Raw genomic sequence first — 12,182 nt, forward strand, 5'->3', positions numbered from 1 at the left:
CTGCCAGATTCATCAGCGTTGTCTACCCTGCCCTGCCTTCCCCTCCCCTCTCATCTTTAATTCACTGTCATTTAGTGTCTCCACTTTAATTATCCTGAAACATTGGTCTTAAAGGTTATCAGTGAACCCTTCTTTTTCCTAACCTGAGCTGTTTTTTTCCAGTTTTTCTACCTGAAAACTTCTTAGAATTTGAGGCGGTTTTGTGACATTGCAGTCAGTATCTCAGCATCCTTGGGTTCTTCTGCTTTCTCTTGCTGGTCTCTAGGTTTTGGCTGGATTCTTCTTTTCCACCTCCCGCCTCCTGAAATAATGATTCCCTAAAACTGAGTCTTCCTCTACTCTTTTACCCTCTCTTTGCTCCCTTTTCTACATCTCTCAAGTCACTCTCCCAGCTGTTACGCAGGTAGGTCATCTTCATGTTTAGTCTTTAAACTCTCTCTCCAAAGCTTAATTTCTGTGTTACTAGTTGTTTGTATTGCTGAATGAGTCCCCCTCACCCCAGACTCAGCATCTCGAAAACACAGATCTATTTACCATCTTTCCTGAAATACATATACACACACACACACCTTTCCCTTTTTATTTCAAAGGAAGTACTGTTCTTCTGGTTCCTTGACCATATAAAAATATGGGAATAATCACCTTTTTCTTTTGTATCCAGTCTGTTGAGAATTTGTCTTGCTGGGTGTCAGCCGATTGACAGTGACTGATAGGGAACTGATAGGCTGAGAATGCCTGGGCCTGTATTATTACTTGTATTGAGCCACCCCAGACGTTTCCCCAGCTAGAGCCAGAGTTGTGGCTTGACCAGCCCTTGTGGTTCCTATTATGATTGCAAGATGCACCGTAGCAAAAACCATTAGGGAACTTTGAAGAACAAAATTTATTACTCACAGGTCCTGGAGGGTACATGGCACTCCTGAGAACCAGACAGCAAGGTCAAGGGTAGAGAAAGGGGGATGACGTGTAAACCCGAGACTCTGTCTTTATTGGCGTCTAAGGGTGGGGTCACTAGGGTTTCTCAGGTTCACTCTTGATTGGCAAATTTAAAACATAAGAGCAGGAATTAGGGTGCAGGAAAGGAAAAGCAGGGTCACTCCAGTAGGTTGTTATCTAGGTCACCCAGTTCTTTCTATGAGGGGAACTTCATGGGCGGGACAGCATTGTTTCTTATCTAGTTGCTTTATTAGCGGCTCTGTCACACAGCTGGCAGTATGTTTATTGAGACTTTGAAATGGGTGCCTCGGCAATCAAAAGCTTAATGTCAGGAACTTACATTACAGTCAGAAAGCTCAAAGTCAGGCACTTACACTCAGAACTCTGGTGACACGTTTTCTTTGGCACCTGTCCCTTATTCCACCCCACCTGAACATCCTTCTCTGTTTCTCTGTGCCTGGTACATTGCAGTCATCTCCCAGGATCTATCAAGACCTCGTCTTTTCTTATGATTCCCACCATGACTGCTCCCCACGATCTCTCTATTTCAGTGCTCTCAGTTACAGGGTGATTATCATTTAACTTCTGGGTAGGTCTTCAGTGTGAATTTAAACCGTAAAAATATAAAGTTCCATTGCAGGAAGGGGGACCCCTTCCAGGGCCCGAGAGTGGACTCGTGTCTAACACTTGGAAATGAATTATCCGAGGAGACACACCTACTGACAAAGCAAAAGACTTTGTTAGAAAGGGATGCCCGGGCGGAGAGCAGCAGGGGAAGAGAACCCTCGTGGCTCGCAGTCTCAGGTTTTGTGGTAATGGGGTGAGTTTCCGGGTTGTCTCTGGCCAATCATCTTGCTTGGCCCATGCTGGGTCTAACTCCGGCTCCTTCCTGGTGGCACGCACATCTCCCAGCCAAGGTGGATTCCAGCGTGAGAGCTTCTGGGAGGTTGGCAGGGCATGTCGTCCGTCCCCTCCCTCCTCCTTTCGGCCCCTCCCGAATTCTTCCAGGTTAGTGTAACAAGATGTACTATGGGCTGGTGTGTCCTCCCTCCGTTCTGCCCCTCCTGAATTCTCCCAGTTAGTTGTTTCCGGAGGCAGTGGGATCTCCTGTTGTGAGACAACTCGGGCAGGCATTTGTCCTCATTCCTGGCTAAGGCAGGTGGTTTCGGTCAACAGTTCCCTAAGAGTTCCATGAAGAATCTGAAGCCCAAAGGGGAGAAGTAACTTTCTCAAGAAAGTATTCCTTCATTCTCTCCTTCCGCACGTGCCACCTCCTATAAATACAGGGACAGGCACTCGTGGAGTCCCCTGACATGTTCTCTGCTGCTGCCTCCCGACCTTTTCCTGTATCTCTGTGCGTCCGAATCCCCTTGTCTTCAGTGTGTTCCTGTCAAAACCTGACCCCACTCCACAGGTTCTAGCACAAATCGACTTCCTCTTTGTCCTCTTTCACTGTCTTCCAGGGCCTGAGGGACACCAAACTCATCCTTCTCTGTGCTCTTGTGGCTTTGCAACCCTGTGATGACCCCTGTTGTCTTTCTCATACAGCTTAAAGCCGTATGCAGTCAGTGTTTTGTGTTGAATCACTTTGAAATTCAACAATGTGTGCAGACTCTAAGCACTTAATTTTATCAGGAATTTACTACTACTTAGAAATGTTCCTTAGTCATCACTTAAGGTCGATATGCTTTTAAAATTTGATTTGGCCTCTGATTCTTTAGCCTCTTGCCCTGTGTCCAGTCAGCATAGCTTCTAGATCTCTTTGATGTAAAAACCACCTCTAGTGTGTCAGTCTTCTACTCGAAACATTTCAGCGACTGTGCTGCTCGCAGGCTAAAATACAAGTTCCTGAGGACCAGTGTTCAAGGCTTTCCCAAGTCGGGCTCCAACCTGATTTCCTCTAACTCAGCTCAGTGTCATTCTCCCTTGGTCCCATGCTGTGTCATCTCTATTCTTGATTCTTAGCCTTTGTTTTTATTGTCCCCCATCCCTGAAGCACCTCCCTCCTGTTATTTTATGAGTTGTACTCATAATCTGAGATCTAGCTTATCTCCCACAAAGCATTTCCTTCTTTCTCAGTTTATCCTTTCTGAACCTGTGCTTTTCCCATGACGCTATAGTCCTCGCTGCCAATAACACGAGCACCACATTAGATAGAGAGATAGATAGGTAGGTAGGTAGGTACGTAGGTAGGTAGATAGATAGATAGATGGATAGATGGATGGGTGGATGGATAGATAAATAGATGAATGGATGAATACATAGATGGATGGATTCACATTATATATATAATATACATATATATATATAACTTTTTATCATGTTACTTATGACGTGATTATCTTTTTGCCTAAAAGATAAAATAAACTTCCCAAAGGCAAGGAAGATAATTACACTTCTCTACATCCCACAAAGACACTAGTATATCATGCTTTCTACCTGTGCATTCCTTTGAAATAATTAAACATAGAACATATTGGTAAAGAGACAGGTGTAAAAAAAAAAAAAAAAAAAAATAGAGACGGGTGTAATATGTCCCTATCCTAGGAATTTTTCTATATCCCTTGTTCTATAGTCAGACTCTTTTTTAAATTTTTGTTCTTTAAGTTTGCTCCTAAGGTGAAACGTTTTACAAGAAGATATACTTAGAAAAGAAATGTGTCTAAAGGAAAATGAGAGCTCTATGATAATAGGATTGGGTGTAGCCCCTTCACAGCTTCCACTCTTAAACATCCTGTGCCTTATTGTTCTAGTTTAACATTAAGAACAATTCTCAGTTTGTCCATAATGGGTTAGGTTCTGGAGAACAAAGTTCTAATTTAGCACATCAGAGTGTGATTGCAGCGCTTATGTTCTTTGTTGGTAATTAGTACATGTTTTTTGGTCCACTCTTGCTCATTAGAAAAACAGTTTGGGGTCTTATACACAGAAAGAACGGGTAGTTCTAGAGATAATAGGATCAGGGGGAAAACACCATTTTCTATTTTATACATCACTAAGAAACTGAAAGGAACATTAATTTCTCTAAAGACCATCCCTGCCTACATAGTTGAACACTGCCATCTATTCAATATATCATTAATCAATCTATTTTGACTGACTTCATTCTGAGCTTCAGTCTCACTGGAAGATCTATAAAATGATTTATAAAATCTGTAAAAATAATGTCAACATGGAGTCTGTGCACACTCTGTGTTAGCCAGAACCGGGCTCAGCACTTCCGGACCAGAACCTTACTCATGTGACTGGGAGCCTGGAGCCAGCTTTGCCTGAAGTTAACAAGACTCCAAATGCCTTAAAAGGGAAAGGTAGGATGAAAATAATTAAGCCCAATTTTCTTTCCCTTTTAAATTTTTCGTACTCTTTCTTTGTGTTCACTGTATTAAATTGGTTTCCTTGTTCCGTTTGTTTCAATCATCACGTTAAGCAGACTGTCATTCAGCTTTACTTAACAAAGTGGTATTTCTCTGCAACTTGCTGTTTCATTTGTTCTTGAAAGGGCCTCTCTTCTGCAGGTAGGCTTACTGAAATTCGTGATTGTTGAATATAAAGGACCAGACTGAGAGGTTTAATTAATTTTTTCTCAAATTATTCAGGTCTTGACTTATCCATGTCACACAAGTTGATTCTGTGAAAATTGCTGTTGACTAAGAGATGAAAGGAGAAAAGTAGAGGATGAAAAGGAAAATGTAACAAAGATGCAGAAAGACATTACACAGAATCAGGAGATAAGGATGTGGAGAGGAAGTAGTTAAGGCAGACATCTACCGCTAACTAATATATTAATAATATCTTAATTAAAGAAATGCAATCCACTAGATGTTTAAAACATTTTAAATAAAAAATTGCAGACATATTCAAAAGTAGACAGAATAGCATAATCAACCCACTGTGCTGACCATCTGCCTTCAGTACGTAGCAGTACCTGGCCAGCTTATTTCTTTTCTGTGGCACCCTTTTCCCACAAACACTGGATACCTTTAAAACAAATGTAAGACCTGTGTATTTCCTATTGTACCTAAATTAATATTTTAATATTAAAAATTACTTAAAACTATTTTAAGAGATCAGTTTTGATATTATAAAAGAATAAGAAACCAGGTAAAGTTAATTTTAATCTCAATATTATATTGAGATATAATGTATATACAATAACAAGCGCTCACTTTTAGTACATATTTGGTTGAGGTTAAACAAATTTATCTACCATGTTATTACCACTAAATCAAGCTGTAGGACATTTCCATCACCACACAAAGTTCCTGTGTAGCCTTTCCTTGTCAATTGACATACCCTATCCCACGCCAATCCCAGGCAATCACTGTTTTGCTTTCTGATCCTTAGATTAGATTTCTTTTTTCTAGAGTTTTATAATAATTGAGTCCCACAGTATGCACTTTTATATCTGGCTTCTTTTGCTCAACATAATATTTTTGAGGTTTATACATGGTACTGTGAAATAGTATCAGTGATTCATCCCTTTTTATTGCATTGCATCCCTATTTAATTCCATCGTATGACAGTATCAAGATTTGCTTTCTCCATTTCATCTGATGGACATTTTTTTCCAGTTTGATTGTGAATGAAGTTGCTTTGCTATGAACGTTGATACACAAGTTTCTGTATAGACATATATTTTTATATCTCTTGGGTAAATAGCTAGGAGTAAAATTGCTCAGCTACATTTTAAGCATATATTTACCTATATAATAAACTGCAAAACGGTCTTCCAAAGTGGTTGTATCATTTTACATTCCCACCAGCAGTGTAAGAGAGTTACAGCTACCTCACATCCTTGCCAAGGTTACTATAATCAGTTGTTTTAATGGTGTCATGGCATCTGATTGTGGTTCTAATTTACATTTTCCTAGTAACTAACGTTGTTGAGCATCTTCTTCATAGGACTACTGGACTCCTCAAACTTTGATCACCACTTCCTCAATTTAGTAAGGCAACCAAGCTGTGCTTGACTTCCCCTTCCTGTGCCCACTTTCCAGAAACCTCATCCAAACCAAGAGCCCAGATACAGGTTTCTCTTCTCTTCTTGGTTTCCCTTCTCTGTCATCACAGTCCTACACTACTTATCCAATTCCTCAAAATAGTTATTTCATTTGTTATATTTTCTTGGGGTTTTGGGGTGATGGGGAGTGCCAGGGTATAGGTTATACTCCATCCCTGTACCCTGTCATGGCTAAAAGTGGAAATCCAAGTTAGTTTTCGAGAAAGAATTTTCTAGATTTTTTTAGTTTATCAAGGGTCAGCCCAGAAAATGCCAGTCATATATGGTGGAAAAACCCTTCAACTTATTACATCTAGGCTCACTCTCTGATATTAAGAGACTACAACACCAAGAAAGAAAAGGAAGACATGACCCCTTGCTGGGTCTGAGGAATTCTGCAAAACAAGAATGACGGTGGAAGGAAGGAAAGTGAAGCAGTCTAATAGGTGCCTCCCAACTTTCTCTCTCGGAGTTTCAGCCCAGAGAATGAGGACTGTATTTATGAGAAGGACATGTGTACCAAGACAGGCAGCTATTTCATATGCAGCGCTCTGCCAGCATCATAGCAAACTTAGCAGTTCAGCCTGGTCAATCGGAGGAAAACCTTGGAAATTCCGTTCTGGTGTGGCATAGATAGGACCCCGGACAGCTGAAGGATGTGTCAGTGGTTCTGACCTGAGGGCTGCAGCACCCCAGGGCTGAACGTGCATCGCAGTCAGACGTCAGAGAAGGCTGCGCTGTCAGCGGGAGGTTGGATGAGGCTGAGTTTAACAGAAATGTCTACCAACTTTAATTGGTCAAGGAGTAACAAATGGTATGCATGCCAGTGGCGAGCCTAATTCTAAATGTCAGCTGGGCTAGGAGCACCCAGATGGATAAGGAGCCCTGCCCCATAGGTCAAGGGAGATAGACTAAGTCATGTTTTGAGATGCAGAATGTTTCTTCTCTTCCTTAGTTTACTGAAGCCATACCCCTCTCCACTGTGTGTGTGTGTGTGTTTGTTTAAAGAAAGAGTGGGAGAGGAAGGCTAATGGAAAGGCTGACTTATACAAAAGAGATTGAACAGTACTTGAATTACATTTAATTTTGCATTTCTCTTTATATGTAAATGTATAAACAACTGCCGGGGGAGAGGCAGGGGATGTGGTTTGTGAATTTCTAATGATTTGTGAGATTTACAGATTTAGGATGTTCCTTTGCTTTCTAAGAGCTATTGAGCCAGGCGATAGGCAATGTAGTTTTTCCACCTTAATCTCACTTCTAGAGGGTAGGAGATATTTTGGAGCAGCAAATGCTAGAAATTTACTGCGTAAAACCAGGAATGAGACCATGACTATAGAGAGATGAATAGATACCATCTGAGACAAATGACGAACACTTGCTAGTTCACCCTTGTTCTTACGTGAGACAGAAGCCAGTAGCCATGAGTTAGCTATTGTTTCTTCAAATGCATCTTCTCCCTGCCCTGGGAAGAATAAATGGCTTCCCAGGGATGGAGGAGACCCTGTTTGGGAGATGGGTGATGTCTTAAAGAAGACAATAAGGAAATGGGAGATTCTGAGGCTCAGCCAATTTTCTTTAGCTTTTTTTTTCCTTTAGAAAATGGGATAGAGGAAATGTAAGAAGGTGAAAGTTATGTTACAGTGTGGAAAAGACTGTTGATCATAGATTCATTTAAAATCACATGCATTAGCAATTATGTCAACAAACCTTCTTAGTTTTGTAATCTAATCTTTCTGTGGACTGTCATTATAAGAAATTGATTTTCACCATTCTGTTAAAATATGTATATATATATTATCTCAGCATCATACTAAGTATATCTCCTTCATCTCCTACCTCCTTCCTCCACTATCAAATACTTAACGATGTAACAAAATAATATTTTATGTGCTGGAGGCCATTTAACCATGTAAACACATATTCCAAATATATATCGTGTTTGTGGGTCTGTATTTTTATTCAGTAGGTATTTCAAATGAGTACAATTTTAAAATATATTATGAGAGTGGGGTTAAGATTTTTTTAATGCATTCACAACTACTCTATCCTAGCACCACAATTTTCTTTATTCTGGTTACCTGGCTAGTATTTATTCACATATACATTTTGTACCTACTTGTAATCAGAACATACAGTTTTCTATACCACTTTCTCTATATTGTGACTTAGTTATTACTTTATTGGCTACTTAATATACCATGGAGTTAATATACAAACATTTTCTTAGATGCCCTGCTTTGGGATACACAAATAGTTTCTGTTATTCACTAGTATTATGAATAATGCTACAATGAACATTTTCCTAATTTTGAATTGTTTCTTTGGGATAATTTGTGAGTGGGATTACTAGGTCCAAAGATATGAATATATTTAAGGACCCTAAATATAGGTGTGGGTGAGATCGGTGATTCAGTGGGTTCTACATATGTATAATACCACCAAAATATATGAGTTTATCCATTGTTTTCCCAATAGTCTCATCTGCATTTTATTATTTATAATTGTAGCTAATGCGATCTGTGTCATTTTTAAAATTTTGGATTTGTTTGATTGCTATTGAGATTTTTAAATTTACATATTGCTTACTGTTTGAGAATTACTGTGGTCTTAATTAGGAAAATCACCTAAGTATCAGGCAAACATAGTTTCAAATCCCAGCTCAGGCCACTTCTTGTTGTGTATTAAGTAAATTAGCCTCTCAAAAGGAAAATAATTTCTTCATTTGTAAACTAGTGACGATGATATCTTCTTCACAAGGTTGTTGAGATGATCAGATGAGTAATCAATGCCTGGTGTGTTAGTGCCATAAGGGAAATAATTAATTCTCCTTCCCTCTGCCTGTACCTCCCTCATCTCACCTACCAATCCTCCTGCCCCGACTTCTTCTTGTATGGATTAAGCATCCAGGTTCTTTTGGTACAAATTTTCATAGAACCCGATTTCTCGTTCCAGAGTTTACAGGGGCTAGTTGTCAGGTTCCTCTAGAGAACCAATTTCTATCGTGCCAGCAAATGCTGGATTCTGCAGCAAATCACTGAGGTCAAATCTGTTGGATCCCATGAATTCCCTAAGTATTCATACAAACAAATGGGAAATACATTCGAAATAATTTTTTTTCCAGAAATTACTCATTTTAGAATGTTGTGTGGAGTCCAGTTTCTCTTTTAAATGACTTATCCAAGTTTTCTTCCATTAGGTTGCTCACAGGTATTTTTGATTCGTTTATTTGCTCCTACGTTTTGGTTTCAAATAATGCTTCTGCTTCATCTGCTCTCTGCTGCATGTCGAGAACAAGCTTATTCTGTAGTAACAAGTGTGGTTTGTCAAGCAGCTGTAACACAAGATCATTGCTGGAAGTTGAGTATGTGGATGATACTGTCATTTGGATTTTGTCTGTCTTACATCCAGTGTCTGTCTGTATTCTAGGCATTATTGTTCATCTGTTGCCTGGAATTGGTTTCTATCTTGCAAGCCTCTGTAGCAGAAGCTGCCTTTTTAAGCAATCATGCTTCACTTTAAAGCCAAAATAATTCCTAATATGTTGTAAGGTCTCAGAACATAGAGCGGGGCGGGGGCCACTCCTGTAGCAAGCATACAGTTTCTCAACTGGAAAAGCATTGAAAATAAAAACTTCTATCCTCTTTCATGAGGGCAAGGAGATTTCAGGGCTACCGAAAGACTTTCCAGTCTCTCACCTTCATGATGAGAAATTGAACCGAGTAAGATGTATTCTAAGCAGTTTCACTTCAGGAGTTTACAAGAGAAAAAGTGGGAGGAGAGAGAAGAAGAGGAAGGGAAAAAATCCTCTGCAATCTTTCCAACCTCAGCAACTATATTTCTCATCCTTTGGAGAATGCCACAGGCTCCTTTAGAGTTTTTCTTATATAAGCTATGTGTCATAGACAAGGTTTCTTCATTTTTGCATTACAAAAACTGCTTTTCCCCCATCTCCATGCTTTCTCTCCCCATTTTTACATGTTACAAATGAGTGCTGGCCTCCATTCCTCTCTGAGTAGATGCACTAATTCTAACCTCTGCCTAGAGTTCAAAGCCCTTTTATCCACACCCTGCATCAGCAAAGTTATTAAAGTGCTGATGAAGTCAGAGGCAAGAACCACCAGGCCTGAGAGAGGCTCATATGTAACAGTTACGTCCACAGAGGGCATTTGAGGATCAGAGCTGGATGTAGACAGGATCACCAGTTTCTCCACGGTTGCTGGGCAGTACACAGTCGCCAGCCTTACCTTCAGTATGGCCACACGGAGAAGTCTTTTATTAAAGATATCAAAATCCAGGAGGTGAAAACATGGGGAATTAATCACAATTTTTCTACCGCACGCTTGACTTCCTGAAATTGGAAACAGGAAAGGTGATGGTGGCAGCAATTTGGTTGTGCCCGGAGTCCGCAGGGCAGTACAATCGGGAAAGCGCACGTCATGAAATAGGACAGAGACTGACATGTCCATACCACATGCCACACGCACCTCTCCCTGCACAGAGAGGGCACTGGACTGGTCTACACGAATCACTTTTTTTTTCCAATTGTATGAAGTTTTTTTTAAGTGTTTTTAATTTTTATTTTTATTGAATATAGTTGATTTACAATGATTCAGGTGTACAGCAAAGTGATTCAGTTATATATATATATACACACACACATATATGTATGTAACTTCAGATTCTTTTCCATTATAGGTTATTACAAGATACTGAGTAGAGTTCCCTGTGCCATACAGTAGGTCCTTGTTTATCTACTTTATATATGGTAGTGTGTATCTGTTAGTCCCAAATTCCCAATTTATCCCTCCCCTACCTTCGTTTTGGTAACCATACGTTTGTTTCCTATGTCTGTGAGTCCGTTTCTGTTTTGTAAATAAGTATATTACTCAGTCATAAAAAAGAATGAAATACTGCCATTTGCAGCAACATGGATGGACCCAGAGATGATCGTACTAAGTGAAGTAAGTTAGAGAAAGACAAATCCCACATGACATCCCATATATGCGGAATCTGAAAAAATGATACAGATGAACTTACACCAGTTATTTTCAGGTCTTGGGCAGGCCCCTCAATCTTGTGAGGCCAGGATGAGATGACGTGTGTAGAGGAGCTTGGGAATAGGTTCAGCTTCTATACAATTATTGGAGTGGGTGCTTTTGTTTGCACCGCTGTGCCGTGGACTGATTTACAGCCCTTTAAATCTGTAAAAGGATGTTCTGCCATTTCCTTTGTGCGTGTTCTGTTCCCTCACATTATTGTAGGCCCGATAGAAGGCAGCTTTCAGAACATGCCGTTCTCCCTCACAGCTTCCTGTGTTTGAGCATGCTGCCTGAATAACACCCTTCTCCTCCCTCACCCCCGCTTCGCCGGCATATCTCACTCTTCTACTCAACATTCAAGGCTCCGCTTGAAGACCCTCTGCTCGGTGACGCCACCCCTGTACCCTGTCTGCATTGTGAACACAATGACTTAGTCCTCAGGGTTGATGAGGGTCCAACGTGGCCTTTCCCACTTGAGTAGACTTGGGTTTTTTGAAGGCAGGACCAAGTCCAATTCATTTTCTCAACCCAATATCTGGTTCATGTTATTCACTCAGTAAATATTGATCAAAGTGATGAATGAATGTCAGATACCTGTTGCCGTGAAATAAATTGTACTAGTCAGGTGAGTGGTTCTTCGCTAATTTGCTATGAAACTTGTGAAGGAAACTCAACACTTAGCTTTCTATATGCGTTTTAAATATATGTGCCTTATGTGCATATTTTAATGGGGAAGCTTATAAAGTACTCCCAGTTATTGGAAGTATCAACCTGAGAACATGTGACCATATGACAGAGTCTACGAGATGTAGCATCTCGTGGAAAAGTAGGGTACACAGGTCATTGTTTCCCCAGTAACTGCCGTGGATCATTCCTGCAGCAGGATGCTAACAGGTATTGTGGAATGAAAGGGCTTCTTTTTTTTAAATAAATTTATTTATTTATTTATTTTTGGCTGTGCTGGGTCTTCGTTTCTGTGCGAAGGCCCTCTCCAGTTGTGGCGAGCGGGGGCCACTCCCCATCGCGGTGTGCGGGCCTCTCACTGTTGCGGCCTCTCCCGTTGTGGAGCACAGTCTCCAGATGCGCAGGCCCAGCAGTTGTGGCCCACGGGCCTAGTTGCTCCGCGGCATGTGGGATCCTCCCAGACCAGGGCTCGAACCCGCGTCCCCTGCATTGGCAGGCAGACTCTCAACCACTGCGCCACC

The 12,182-nt window shown here is 40.7% G+C and overlaps 1 protein-coding gene across 2 annotated transcripts in view; it reads left to right on the top strand.

The window, feature by feature from the left end:
* CHRM3 (cholinergic receptor muscarinic 3) overlaps positions 1-12,182 on the top strand; it is a 514,336-nt gene that overhangs the window by 259,147 nt on the left and 243,007 nt on the right. The window lies entirely within an intron of this gene.

The sequence above is a fragment of the Balaenoptera ricei genome, chromosome 16, assembly GCF_028023285.1.
Source record: "Balaenoptera ricei isolate mBalRic1 chromosome 16, mBalRic1.hap2, whole genome shotgun sequence".
NCBI lineage: Eukaryota > Metazoa > Chordata > Mammalia > Artiodactyla > Balaenopteridae > Balaenoptera > Balaenoptera ricei.